We start from the raw sequence: 14,760 nt of genomic DNA, 5'->3' as shown, positions 1-14,760 counted from the left end.
CTCTGACAAGTACTCGGAATTGCAGCTGAACACAAATGAATGCACCAACTTTTCTGAACCCTGCTGGACTTCACATGACCTCTTTCTGAACCCTGCTGAACTTCACATGACCTCTATCTGAACCCTGTTTGACTTCACACGACCTCTATCTGAACCATGCTGGACTTCACATGACATATATCTGAACCCTGCTGGACCTACTGCGACCTCTTTCTGTACCCTGCTGGGCCTCCTATGACCTCTTTCTGAACCCTGCTGAACCTCCTCTGACCTCTTTCTGAACCCTGATTGACCTCCTACGACATCTTTCTGAACCCTGCTGGACTTCACATGACCTCTATCTGAACCCTGCTGGACTTCACATGACCTCTATCTGAACCCTGCTGGACTTCACATGACCGTGCCTTTTCACTGACGGTCTGCCAGTCTTCGTTGGTCGACGTTGCAGATCCCAGTGTACTTCAGGAAGCATGGGCGAGCTTTCGCAGGCAGCCGGAACAAATGACAAATTCCTCCTCCAACCATATTTGAACGTTGGGCCTGGCCAGCAGGTTCGTGAAAGACTTGAGCCCAGCTTGACCCTCGTTCCGATGGCGGTGATACCTTGGGTTTCTCTGTTCCTCAAGGAAGTAGAACTAAAAAAGCCGGTTTGGAACGGGAAGATGACGTAATCTGTTGCCAAATCCTTGACGCGAGGGTCGCGACTGTATTTTAAAGAGGTGACCAAGGTTACTCAATCGTCACCAAGGGGTGGACGATCACTCCAATGAATTCGACTTCAGGAAAATATGTTCAAGAAGCAAAGAGACCACGCGACTTCATTAAATATTGCTAAAAGTGAAGTCAAAATCAGTTTCGAGCCAGGTAGGAGTCAAACCTACAATCTTCTGATTCGTAGTCAGACGCGTTATCCATTGCGCCACTGGCCCATGTGACTACTAGCTACCACTCCTACTAATATGTTTTAGTGCTGCAATAATGAGTGATCAACGGAAGGGGTCTCCGGTTGTCGCAGACGTGCACTTTCCTGAGCCACGCGCACAAAGGCCTCTGACAAGTACTCGGAATTGCAGCTGAACACAAATGAATGCACCAACTTTTCTGAACCCTGCTGGAATTCACATGACATATATCTGAACCCTGCTGGACTTCACATGACTCCTTTCTGAACCCTGCTGGACTTCACATGACCTCTATCTGAACCCTGCTGGACTTCACATGACCTCTTTCTGAACCCTGCTGGACCTACTGCGACCTCTTTCTGTACCCTGCTGGACCTCTTATGACCTCTTTCTGAACCCTGCTGAACCTCCTCTGACCTCTTTCTGAACCCTGATTGACCTCCTACGACATCTTTCTGAACCCTGCTGGACTTCACATGACCTCTATCTGAACCCTGCTGGACTTCACATGACCTCTATCTGAACCCTGCTGGACTTCACATGACCGTGCCTTTTCACTGACGGTCTGCCAGTCTTCGTTGGTCGACGTTGCAGATCCCAGTGTACTTCAGGAAGCATGGGCGAGCTTTCGCAGGCAGCCGGAACAAATGACAAATTCCTCCTCCAACCATATTTGAACGTTGGGCCTGGCCAGCAGGTTCGTGAAAGACTTGAGCCCAGCTTGACCCTCGTTCCGATGGCGGTGATACCTTGGGTTTCTCTGTTCCTCAAGGAAGTAGAACTAAAAAAGCAGGTTTGGAACGGGAAGATGACGTAATCTGTTGCCAAATCCTTGACGCGAGGGTCGCGACTGTATTTTAAAGAGGTGACCAAGGTTACTCAATCGTCACCAAGGGGTGGACTACCACTCCAATGAATTCGACTTCAGGAAAATATGTTGAAGAAGCAAAGCGACCACGCGACTTCATTAAATATTGCTAAAAGTGAAGTCAAAATCAGTTTTGAGCCAGGTAGGAGTCGAACCTACAATCTTCTGATTTGTAGTCAGACACGTTATCCATTGTGCCACTGGCCCATGTGACTACTAGCTATCACTCCTACTGATATGTTTTAGTGCTGCAATAATGAGTGATCAACGTAAGGGGTCTCCGGTTGTCGCAGACGTGCACGTTCCTGAGCCACGTGCACAAAGGCCTCTGACAAGTACTCGGAATTGCAGCTGAACACAAATGAATGCACCAACTTTTCTGAACCCTGCTGGACTTCACATGACATATATCTGAACCCTGCTGGACTTCACATGACTCCTTTCTGAACCCTGCTGGACTTCACATGACCTCTATCTGAACCCTGCTGGACTTCACATGACCTCTTTCTGAACCCTGCTGGACCTACTGCGATCTCTTTCTGTACCCTGCTGGACCTCCTATGACCTCTTTCTGAACCCTGCTGAACCTCCTCTGACCTCTTTCTGAACCCTGATTGACCTCCTACGACATCTTTCTGAACCCTGCTGGACTTCACATGACCTCTATCTGAACCCTGCTGGACTTCACATGACCTCTATCTCAACCCTGCTGGACTTCACATGACCTCTTTCTGAACCTTGCTGGACCTACTGCGACCTCTTTCTGTACCCTGCTGGACCTCCTATGACCTCTTTCTGAACCCTGCTGAACCTCCTCTGACCTCTTTCTGAACCCTGCTTGACCTCCTACGACATCTTTCTGAACCCTGCTGGACTTCACATGACCGTGCCTTTTCACTGACGGTCTGCCAGTCTTCGTTGGTCGACGTTGCAGATCCCAGTGTACTTCAGGAAGCATGGGCGAGCTTTCGCAGGCAGCCGGAACAAATGACAAATTCCTCCTCCAACCATATTTGAACGTTGGGCCTGGCCAGCAGGTTCGTGAAAGACTTGAGCCCAGATTGACCCTCGTTCCGATGGCGGTGATACCTTGGGTTTCTCTGTTCCTCAAGGAAGTAGAACTAAAAAAGCAGGTTTGGAACGGGAAGATGACGTAATCTGTTGCCAAATCCTTGATGGGAGGGTCGCGACTGTATTTTAAAGAGGTGACCAAGGTTACTCAATCGTCAGCAAGGGGTGGACTACCACTCCAATGAATTCGACTTCAGGAAAATATGTTGAAGAAGCAAAGCGACCACGCGACTTCATTAAATATTGCTAAAAGTGAAGTCAAAATCAGTTTTGAGCCAGGTAGGAGTCGAACCTACAATCTTCTGATTCGCAGTCAGACTCGTTATCCATTACGCCACTGGCCCATGTGACTACTAGCTATCACTCCTACTGATATGTTTTAGTGCTGCAATAATGAGTGATCAACGTAAGGGGTCTCCGGTTGTCGCAGACGTGCACGTTCCTGAGCCACGCGCACAAAGGCCTCTGACAAGTACTCGGAATTGCAGCTGAACACAAATGAATGCACCAACTTTTCTGAACCCTGCTGGACTTCACATGACCTCTTTCTGAACCCTGCTGGACCTACTGCGACCTCTTTCTGAACCCTGCTGGACTTCACATGACCTCTTTCTGAACCCTGCTGGACCTACTGCGACCTCTTTCTGAACCCTGCTGGACTTCACATGACCTCTATCTGAACCCTGCTGGACTTCACATGACCTCTATCTGAACCCTGCTGGACTTCACATGACCTCTTTCTGAACCCTGCTGGACCTACTGCGACCTCTTTCTGTACCCTGCTGGACCTCCTATGACCTCTTTCTGAACCCTGCTGAACCTCCTCTGACCTCTTTCTGAACCCTGCTTGACCTCCTACGACATCTTTCTGAACCCTGCTGGACTTCACATGACCGTGCCTTTTCACTGACTGTCTGCCAGTCTTCGTTGGTCGACGTTGCAGATCCCAGTGTACTTCAGGAAGCATGGGCGAGCTTTCGCAGGCAGCCGGAACAAATGACAAATTCCTCCTCCAACCATATTTGAACGTTGGGCCTGGCCAGCAGGTTCGTGAAAGACTTGAGCCCAGCTTGACCCTCGTTCCGATGGCGGTGATACCTTGGGTTTCTCTGTTCCTCAAGGAAGTAGAACTAAAAAAGCAGGTTTGGAACGGGAAGATGACGTAATCTGTTGCCAAATCCTTGACGCGAGGGTCGCGACTGTATTTTAAAGAGGTGACCAAGGTTACTCAATCGTCACCAAGGGGTGGACTACCACTCCAATGAATTCGACTTCAGGAAAATATGTTGAAGAAGCAAAGCGACCACGCGACTTCATTAAATATTGCTAAAAGTGAAGTCAAAATCAGTTTTGAGCCAGGTAGGAGTCGAACCTACAATCTTCTGATTCGTAGTCAGACGCGTTATCCATTGCGCCACTGGCCCATGTGACTATGAGCTATCACTCCTACTGATATGTTTTAGTGCTGCAATAATGAGTGATCAACGTCAGGGGTCTCCGGTTGTCGCAGACGTGCACGTTCCTGAGCCACGCGCACAAAGGCCTCTGACAAGTACTCGGAATTGCAGCTGAACACAAATGAATGCACCAACTTTTCTGAACCCTGCTGGACTTCACATGACCTCTTTTTGAACCCTGCTGAACTTCACATGACCTCTATCTGAACCCTGCTGGACTTCACACGACCTCTATCTGAACCATGCTGGACTTCACATGACATATATCTGAACCCTGCTGGACCTACTGCGACCTCTTTCTGTACCCTGCTGGGCCTCCTATGACCTCTTTCTGAACCCTGCTGAACCTCCTCTGACCTCTTTCTGAACCCTGATTGACCTCCTACGACATCTTTCTGAACCCTGCTGGACTTCACATGACCTCTATCTGAACCCTGCTGGACTTCACATGACCTCTATCTGAACCCTGCTGGACTTCACATGACCGTGCCTTTTCACTGACGGTCTGCCAGTCTTCGTTGGTCGACGTTGCAGATCCCAGTGTACTTCAGGAAGCATGGGCGAGCTTTCGCAGGCAGCTGGAACAAATGACAAATTCCTCCTCCAACCATATTTGAACGTTGGGCCTGGCCAGCAGGTTCGTGAAAGACTTGAGCCCAGCTTGACCCTCGTTCCGATGGCGGTGATACCTTGGGTTTCTCTGTTCCTCAAGGAAGTAGAACTAAAAAAGCAGGTTTGGAACGGGAAGATGACGTAATCTGTTGCCAAATCCTTGACGCGAGGGTCGCGACTGTATTTTAAGGAGGTGACCAAGGTTACTCAATCGTCACCAAGGGGTGGACGACCACTCCAATGAATTCGACTTCAGGAAAATATGTTCAAGAAGCAAAGAGACCACGCGACTTCATTAAATATTGCTAAAAGTGAAGTCAAAATCAGTTTCGAGCCAGGTAGGAGTCAAACCTACAATCTTCTGATTCAGTAGTCAGACGTGTTATCCATTGCGCCACTGGCCCATGTGACTACAAGCTACCACTCCTACTAATATGTTTTAGTGCTGCAATAATGAGTGATCAACGGAAGGGGTCTCCGGTTGTCGCAGACGTGCACTTTCCTGAGCCACGCGCACAAAGGCCTCTGACAAGTACTCGGAATTGCAGCTGAACACAAATGAATGCACCAACTTTCTGAACCCTGCTGGACTTCACATGACCTCTTTCTGAACCCTGCTGAACTTCACATGACCTCTATCTGAACCCTGCTGGACTTCACACGACCTCTATCTGAACCATGCTGGACTTCACATGACATATATCTGAACCCTGCTGGATTTCACATGAAATATATCTCAACCCTGCTGGACTTCACATGACCTCTTTCTGAACCCTGCTGAACTTCACATGACCTCTATCTGAACCCTGCTGGACTTCACACGACCTCTATCTGAACCCTGCTGGACCTACTGCGACCTCTTTCTGTACCCTGCTGGACCTCCTATGACCTCTTTCTGAACCCTGCTGAACTTCACATGACCTCTATCTGAACCCTGCTGGACTTCACACGACCTCTATCTGAACCATGCTGGACTTCACATGACCTCTTTCTGAACCCTGCTGGACCTACTGCGACCTCTTTCTGAACCCTGCTGGACCTACTGCGACCTCTTTCTGTACCCTGCTGGACCTCCTATGACCTCTTTCTGAACCCTGCTGAACCTCCTCTGACCTCTTTCTGAACCCTGATTGACCTCCTACGACATCTTTCTGAACCCTGCTGGACTTCACATGACCTCTATCTGAACCCTGCTGGACTTCACATGACCTCTATCTGAACCCTGCTGGACTTCACATGACCTCTTTCTGAACCCTGCTGGACCTACTGCGACCTCTTTCTGTACCCTGCTGGACCTCCTATGACCTCTTTCTGAACCCTGCTGAACCTCCTCTGACCTCTTTCTGAACCCTGCTTGACCTCCTACGACATCTTTCTGAACCCTGCTGGACTTCACATGACCGTGCCTTTTCACTGACGGTCTGCCAGTCTTCGTTGGTCGACGTTGCAGATCCCAGTGTACTTCAGGAAGCATGGGCGAGCTTTCGCAGGCAGCCGGAACAAATGACAAATTCCTCCTCCAACCATATTTGAACGTTAGGCCTGGCCAGCAGGTTCGTGAAAGACTTGAGCCCAGCTTGACCCTCGTTCCGATGGCGGTGATACCTTGGGTTTCTCTGTTCCTCAAGGAAGTAGAACTAAAAAAGCAGGTTTGGAACGGGAAGATGACGTAATCTGTTGCCAAATCCTTGACGCGAGGGTCGCGACTGTATTTTAAAGAGGTGACCAAGGTTACTCAATCGTCACCAAGGGGTGGACTTCCACTCCAATGAATTCGACTTCAGGAAAATATGTTGAAGAAGCAAAGCGACCACGCGACTTCATTAAATATTGCTAAAAGTGAAGTCAAAATCAGTTTTGAGCCAGGTAGGAGTCGAACCTACAATCTTCTGATTCGTAGTCAGACGCGTTATCCATTGCGCCACTGGCCCATGTGACTATTAGCTATCACTCCTACTGATATGTTTTAGTGCTGCAATAATGAGTGATCAACGTAAGTGGTCTCCGGTTGTCGCAGACGTGCACGTTCCTGAGCCACGCGCACAAAGGGCTCTGACAAGTACTCGGAATTGCAGCTGAACACATATGAATGCACCAACTTTTCTGAACCCTGCTGGACTTCACATGACCTCTTTCTGAACCCTGCTGAACTTCACATGACCTCTATCTGAACCCTGCTGGACTTCACACGACCTCTATCTGAACCATGCTGGACTTCACATGACATATATGTGAACCCTGCTGGACTTCACATGACTCCTTTCTGAACCCTGCTGGACTTCACATGACCTCTATCTGAACCCTGCTGGACTTCACATGACCTCATTCTGAACCCTGCTGGACCTACTGCGACCTCTTTCTGTACCCTGCTGGACCTACTATGACCTCTTTCTGAACCCTGCTGAACCTCCTCTGACCTCTTTCTGAGCCCTGCTTGACCTCCTACGACATCTTTCTGAACCCTGCTGGACTTCACATGACCGTGCCTTTTCACTGACGGTCTGCCAGTCTTCGTTGGTCGACGTTGCAGATCCCAGTGTACTTCAGGAAGCATGGGCGAGCTTTCGCAGGCAATCGGAACAAATGACAAATTCCTCCTCCAACCATATTTGAACGTTGGGCCTGGCCAGCAGGTTCGTGAAAGACTTGAGCCCAGCTTGACCCTCGTTCCGATGGCGGTGATACCTTGGGTTTCTCTGTTCCTCAAGGAAGAAGAACTAAAAAAGCAGGTTTGGAACGGGAAGATGACGTAATCTGTTGCCAAATCCTTGACGCGAGGGTCGCGACTGTATTTTAAAGAGGTGACCAAGGTTACTCAATCGTCACCAAGGGGTGGACTACCACTCCAATGAATTCGACTTCAGGAAAATATGTTGAAGAAGCAAAGCGACCACGCGACTTCATTAAATATTGCTAAAAGTGAAGTCAAAATCAGTTTTGAGTCAGGTAGGAGTCGAACCTACAATCTTCTGATTTGTAGTCAGACGCGTTATCCATTGCGCCACTGGCCCATGTGACTACTAGCTATCACTCCTACTGATATGTTTTAGTGCTGCAATAATGAGTGATCAACGTAAGGGGTCTCCGGTTGTCGCAGACGTGCACGTTCCTGAGCCACGCGCACAAAGGCCTCTGACAAGTACTCGGAATTGCAGCTGAACACAAATGAATGCACCAACTTTTCTGAACCCTGCTGGACTTCACATGACATATATCTGAACCCTGCTGGACTTCACATGACTCCTTTCTGAACCCTGCTGGACTTCACATGACCTCTATCTGAACCCTGCTGGACTTCACATGACCTCTTTCTGAACCCTGCTGGACCTACTGCGACCTCTTTCTGTACCCTGCTGGACCTCCTATGACCTCTTTCTGAACCCTGCTGAACCTCCTCTGACCTCTTTCTGAACCCTGATTGACCTCCTACGACATCTTTCTGAACCCTGCTGGACTTCACATGACCTCTATCTGAACCCTGCTGGACTTCACATGACCTCTATCTGAACCCTGCTGGACTTCACATGACCTCTTTCTGAACCCTGCTGGACCTACTGCGACCTCTTTCTGTACCCTGCTGGACCTCCTCTGACCTCTTTCTGAACCCTGCTGAACCTCCTCTGACCTCTTTCTGAACCCTGCTTGACCTCCTACGACATCTTTCTGAACCCTGCTGGGCTTCACATGACCGTGCCTTTTCACTGACGGTCTGCCAGTCTTCGTTGGTCGACGTTGCAGATCCCAGTGTACTTCAGGAAGCATGGGCGAGCTTTCGCAGGCAGCCGGAACAAATGACAAATTCCTCCTCCAACCATATTTGAACGTTGGGCCTGGCCAGCAGGTTCGTGAAAGACTTGAGCCCAGCTTGACCCTCGTTCCGATGGCGGTGATACCTTGGGTTTCTCTGTTCCTCAAGGAAGTAGAACTAAAAAGGCAGGTTTGGAACGGGAAGATGACGTAATCTGTTGCCAAATCCTTGACGCGAGGGTCGCGACTGTATTTTAAAGAGGTGACCAAGGTTACTCAATCGTCACCAAGGGGTGGACTACCACTCCAATGAATTCGACTTCAGGAAAATATGTTGAAGAAGCAAAGCGACCACGCGACTTCATTAAATATTGCTAAAAGTGAAGTCAAAATCAGTTCTGAGCCAGGTAGGAGTCGAACCTACAATCTTCTGATTCGTAGTCAGACGCGTTATCCATTGCGCCACTAGTCCATGTGACTACTAGCTATCACTCCTACTGATATGTTTTAGTGCTGCAATAATGAGTGATCAACGTTTGGGGCCTCCGGTTGTCGCAGACGTGCACGTTCCTGAGCCACGCGCACAAAGGCCTCTGACAAGTACTCGGAATTGCAGCTGAACACAAATGAATGCACCAACTTTTCTGAACCCTGCTGGACTTCACATGACCTCTTTCTGAACCCTGCTGAACTTCACATGACCTCTATCTGAACCCTGCTGGACTTCACACGACCTCTATCTGAACCATGCTGGACTTCACATGACATATATCTGAACCCTGCTGGACCTACTGCGACCTCTTTCTGTACCCTGCTGGACCTCCTATGACCTCTTTCTGAACCCTGCTGAACCTCCTCTGACCTCTTTCTGAACCCTGCTGAACCTCCTCTGACCTCTTTCTGAACCCTGATTGACCTCCTACGACATCTTTCTGAACCCTGCTGGACTTCACATGACCTCTATCTGAACCCTGCTGGACTTCACATGACCTCTATCTGAACCCTGCTGGACTTCACATGACCTCTTTCTGAACCCTGCTGGACCTACTGCGACCTCTTTCTGTACCCTGCTGGACCTCCTATGACCTCTTTCTGAACCCTGCTGAACCTCCTCTGACCTCTTTCTGAACCCTGCTGGACTTCACATGACCGTGCCTTTTCACTGATGGTCTGCCAGTCTTCGTTGGACGACGTTGCAGATCCCAGTGTACTTCAGGAAGCATGGGCGAGCTTTCGCAGGCAGCCGGAACAAATGACAAATTCCTCCTCCAACCATATTTGAACGTTGGGCCTGGCCAGCAGGTTCGTGAAAGACTCGAGCCCAGCTTGACCCTCGTTCCGATGGCGGTGATACCTTGGGTTTCTCTGTTCCTCAAGGAAGTAGAACTAAAAAAGCAGGTTTGGAACGGGAAGATGACGTAATCTGTTGCCAAATCCTTGACGCGAGGGTCGCAACTGTATTTTAAAGAGGTGACCAAGGTTACTCAATCGTCACCAAGGGGTGGACTACCACTCCAATGAATTCGACTTCAGGAAAATATGTTGAAGAAGCAAAGCGACCACGCGACTTCATTAAATATTGCTAAAAGTGAAGTCAAAATCAGTTTTGAGCCAGGTAGGAGTCTAGGAGTCGAACCGACAATCGTCTGATGCTTAGTCAGACGCGTTATCCATTGCGCCACTGGCCCATGTGACTACTAGCTATCACTCCTACTGATATGTTTTAGTGCTGCAATAATGAGTGATCAACGTAAGGGGTCTCCGGTTGTCGCAGACGTGCACGTTCCTGAGCCACGCGCACAAAGGCCTCTGACAAGTACTCGGAATTGCAGCTGAACACAAATGAATGCACCAACTTTTCTGAACCCTGCTGGACTTCACATGACCTCTTTCTGAACCATGCTGAACTTCACATGACCTCTATCTGAACCCTGCTGGACTTCACACGACCTCTATCTGAACCATGCTGGACTTCACATGACATATATCTGAACCCTGCTGGACCTACTGCGACCTCTTTCTGTACCCTGCTGGACCTCCTATGACCTCTTTCTGAACCCTGCTGAACCTCCTCTGACCTCTTTCTGAACCCTGATTGACCTCCTACGACATCTTTCTGAACCCTGCTGGACTTCACATGACCTCTATCTGAACCCTGCTGGACTTCACATGACCTCTATCTGAGCCCTGCTGGACTTCACATGACCGTGCCTTTTCACTGACGGTCTGCCAGTCTTCGTTGGTCGACGTTGCAGATCCCAGTGTACTTCAGGAAGCATGGGCGAGCTTTCGCAGGCAGCCGGAACAAATGACAAATTCCTCCTCCAACCATATTTGAACGTTGGGCCTGGCCAGCAGGTTCGTGAAAGACTTGAGCCCAGCTTGACCCTCGTTCCGATGGCGGTGATACCTTGGGTTTCTCTGTTCCTCAAGGAAGTAGAACTAAAAAAGCAGGTTTGGAACGGGAAGATGACGTAATCTGTTGCCAAATCCTTGACGCGAGGGTCGCGACTGTATTTTAAAGAGGTGACCAAGGTTACTCAATCGTCACCAAGGGGTGGACTACCACTCCAATGAATTCGACTTCAGGAAAATATGTTGAAGAAGCAAAGCGACCACGCGACTTCATTAAATATTGCTAAAAGTGAAGTCAAAATCAGTTTTGAGCCAGGTAGGAGTCGAACCTACAAACTTCTGATTCGTAGTCAGACGCGTTATCCATTGCGCCACTGGCCCATGTGACTACTAGCTATCACTCCTACTGATATGTTTTAGTGCTGCAATAATGAGTGATCAACGTTAGGGGTCTCCGGTTGTCGCAGACGTGCACGTTCCTGAGCCACGCGCACAAAGGCCTCTGACAAGTACTCGGAATTGCAGCTGAACACAAATGAATGCACCAACTTTTCTGAACCCTGCTGGACTTCACATGACCTCTTTCTGAACCCTGCTGAACTTCACATGACCTCTATCTGAACCCTGCTGGACTTCACACGACCTCTATCTGAACCATGCTGGACTTCACATGACATATATCTGAACCCTGCTGGACCTACTGCGACCTCTTTCTGTACCCTGCTGGACCTCCTTTGACCTCTTTCTGTACCCTGCTGGACCTCCTATGACCTCTTTCTGAACCCTGATGAACCTCCTCTGACCTCTTTCTGAACCCTGATTGACCTCCTACGACATCTTTCTGAACCCTGCTGGACTTCACATGACCTCTATCTGAACCCTGCTGGACTTCACATGACCTCTATCTGAACCCTGCTGGACTTCACATGACCTCTATCTGAACCCTGCTGGACTTCACATGACCTCTTTCTGTACCCTGCTGGACCTCCTATGACCTCTTTCTGTATCCTGCTGGACCTCCTATGACCTCTTTCTGAACCCTGCTGAACCTCCTCTGACCTCTTTCTGAACCCTGATTGACCTCCTACGACATCTTTCTGAACCCTGCTGGACTTCACATGACCTCTATCTGAACCCTGCTGGACTTCACATGACCTCTATCTGAACCCTGCTGGACTTCAAATGACCTCTTTCTGAACCCTGCTGGACCTACTGCGACCTCTTTCTGTACCCTGCTGGACCTCCTATGACCTCTTTCTGAACCCTGCTGAACCTCCTCTGACCTCTTTCTGAACCCTGCTTGACCTCCTACGACATCTTTCTGAACCCTGCTGGACTTCACATGACCGTGCCTTTTCACTGACGGTCTGCCAGTCTTCGTTGGTCGACGTTGCAGATCCCAGTGTACTTCAGGAAGCATGGGCGAGCTTTCGCAGGCAGCCGGAACAAATGACAAATTCCTCCTCCAACCATATTTGAACGTTGGGCCTGGCCAGCAGGTTCGTGAAAGACTTGAGCCCAGCTTGACCCTCGTTCCGATGGCGGTGATACCTTGGGTTTCTCTGTTCCTCAAGGAAGTAGAACTAAAAAAGCAGGTTTGGAACGGGAAGATGACGTAATCTGTTGCCAAATCCTTGACGCGAGGGTCGCGACTGTATTTTAAAGAGGTGACCAAGGTTACTCAATCGTCACCAAGGGGTGGACTACCACTCCAATGAATTCGACTTCAGGAAAATATGTTGAAGAAGCAAAGCGACCACTCGACTTCATTAAATATTGCTAAAAGTGAAGTCAAAATCAGTTTTGAGCCAGGTAGGAGTCGAACCTACAATCTTCTGATTCAGTAGTCAGACGCGTTATCCATTGCGCCACTGGCCCATGTGACTACTAGCTATCACTCCTACTGATATGTTTTAGTGCTGCAATAATGAGTGATCAACGTAAGGGGTCTCCGGTTGTCGCAGACGTGCACGTTCCTGAGCCACGCGCACAAAGGCCTCTGACAAGTACTCGGAATTGCAGCTGAACACAAATGAATGCACCAACTTTTCTGAACCCTGCTGGACTTCACATGACCTCTTTCTGAACCCTGCTGAACTTCACATGACCTCTATCTGAACCCTGCTGGACTTCACACGACCTCTATCTGAACCATGCTGGACTTCACATGACATATATCTGAACCCTGCTGGACCTACTGCGACCTCTTTCTGTACCCTGCTGGACCTCCTATGACCTCTTTCTGTACCCTGCTGGACCTCCTATGACCTCTTTCTGAACCCTGCTGAACCTCCTCTGACCTCTTTCTGAACCCTGATTGACCTCCTACGACATCTTTCTGAACCCTGCTGGACTTCACATGACCTCTATCTGAACCCTGCTGGACTTCACATGACCTCTATCTGAACCCTGCTGGACTTCACATGACCTCTTTCTGAACCCTGCTGGACCTACTGCGACCTCTTTCTGTACCCTGCTGGACCTCCTATGACCTCTTTCTGAACCCTGCTGAACCTCCTCTGACCTCTTTCTGAACCCTGCTTGACCTCCTACGACATCTTTCTGAACCCTGCTGGACTTCACATGACCGTGCCTTTTCACTGACGGTCTGCCAGTCTTCGTTGGTCGACGTTGCAGATCCCAGTGTACTTCAGGAAGCATGGGCGAGCTTTCGCAGGCAGCCGGAACAAATGACAAATTCCTCCTCCAACCATATTTGAACGTTGGGCCTGGCCAGCAGGTTCGTGAAAGACTTGAGCCCAGCTTGACCCTCGTTCCGATGGCGGTGATACCTTGGGTTTCTCTGTTCCTCAAGGAAGTAGAACTAAAAAAGCAGGTTTGGAACGGGAAGATGACGTAATCTGTTGCCAAATCCTTGACGCGAGGGTCGCGACTGTATTTTAAAGAGGTGACCAAGGTTACTCAATCGTCACCAACGGGTGGACTACCACTCCAATGAATTCGACTTCAGGAAAATATGTTGAAGAAGCAAAGCGACCACGCGACTTCATTAAATATTGCTAAAAGTGAAGTCAAAATCAGTTTTGAGCCAGGTAGGAGCTGAACCTACAATCTTCTGATTCGTAGTCAGACGCGTTATCCATTGCGCCACTGGCCCATGTGACTACTAACTATCACTCCTACTGATATGTTTTAGTGCTGCAATAATGAGTGATCAACGTAAGGGGTCTCCGGTTGTCGCAGACGTGCACGTTCCTGAGCCACGCGCACAAAGGCCTCTGACAAGTACTCGGAATTGCAGCTGAACACAAATGAATGCACCAACTTTTCTGAACCCTGCTGGACTTCACATGACCTCTTTCTAAACCCTGCTGAACTTCACATGACCTCTATCTGAACCCTGCTGGACTACACACGACCTCTATCTGAACCATGCTGGACTTCACATGACATATATCTGAACCCTGCTGGACCTACGGCGACCTCTTTCTGTACCCTGCTGGACCTCCTATGACCTCTTTCTGTACCTTGCTGGACCTCCTATGACCTCTTTCTGAACCCTGCTGAACCTCCTCTGACCTCTTTCTGAACCCTGATTGACCTCCTACGACATCTTTCTGAACCCTGCTGGACTTCACATGACCTCTATCTGAACCCTGCTGGACTTCACATGACCTCTATCTGAACCCTGCTGGACTTCACATGACCTCTTTCTGAACCCTGCTGGACCTACTGCGACCTCTTTCTGTACCCTGCTGGACCTCCTATGACCTCTTTCTGAATCCTG

The 14,760-nt window shown here is 49.3% G+C and overlaps 4 non-coding genes across 4 annotated transcripts; all 4 read right to left on the bottom strand.

Annotated features, from left to right (window-relative positions):
• Window positions 1–1,904: 1,904 nt before the first annotated feature.
• On the bottom strand, window positions 1,905–1,977 carry TRNAC-ACA (transfer RNA cysteine (anticodon ACA)). The gene has a single exon. It is a non-coding gene; the product is annotated as a tRNA-Cys (tRNA).
• A 1,135-nt stretch (window positions 1,978–3,112) lies between these two features.
• On the bottom strand, window positions 3,113–3,185 carry TRNAR-GCG (transfer RNA arginine (anticodon GCG)). Its single transcript has one exon. It is a non-coding gene; the product is annotated as a tRNA-Arg (tRNA).
• A 4,663-nt stretch (window positions 3,186–7,848) lies between these two features.
• TRNAC-ACA (transfer RNA cysteine (anticodon ACA)) lies at window positions 7,849–7,921 on the bottom strand. Its single transcript has one exon. It is a non-coding gene; the product is annotated as a tRNA-Cys (tRNA).
• A 4,895-nt stretch (window positions 7,922–12,816) lies between these two features.
• Window positions 12,817–12,890, bottom strand: TRNAS-ACU (transfer RNA serine (anticodon ACU)). The gene has a single exon. It is a non-coding gene; the product is annotated as a tRNA-Ser (tRNA).
• Between the last annotated feature and the right edge of the window lie 1,870 nt (window positions 12,891–14,760).

Source organism: Myxine glutinosa, chromosome 9 (assembly GCF_964187855.1).
Source record: "Myxine glutinosa chromosome 9, kmMyxGlut1.1, whole genome shotgun sequence".
Lineage (NCBI taxonomy): Eukaryota > Metazoa > Chordata > Myxini > Myxiniformes > Myxinidae > Myxine > Myxine glutinosa.
Note: the sequence above shows the minus strand (reverse complement) of the source record. Positions and strands in the feature narration are given on the sequence as shown.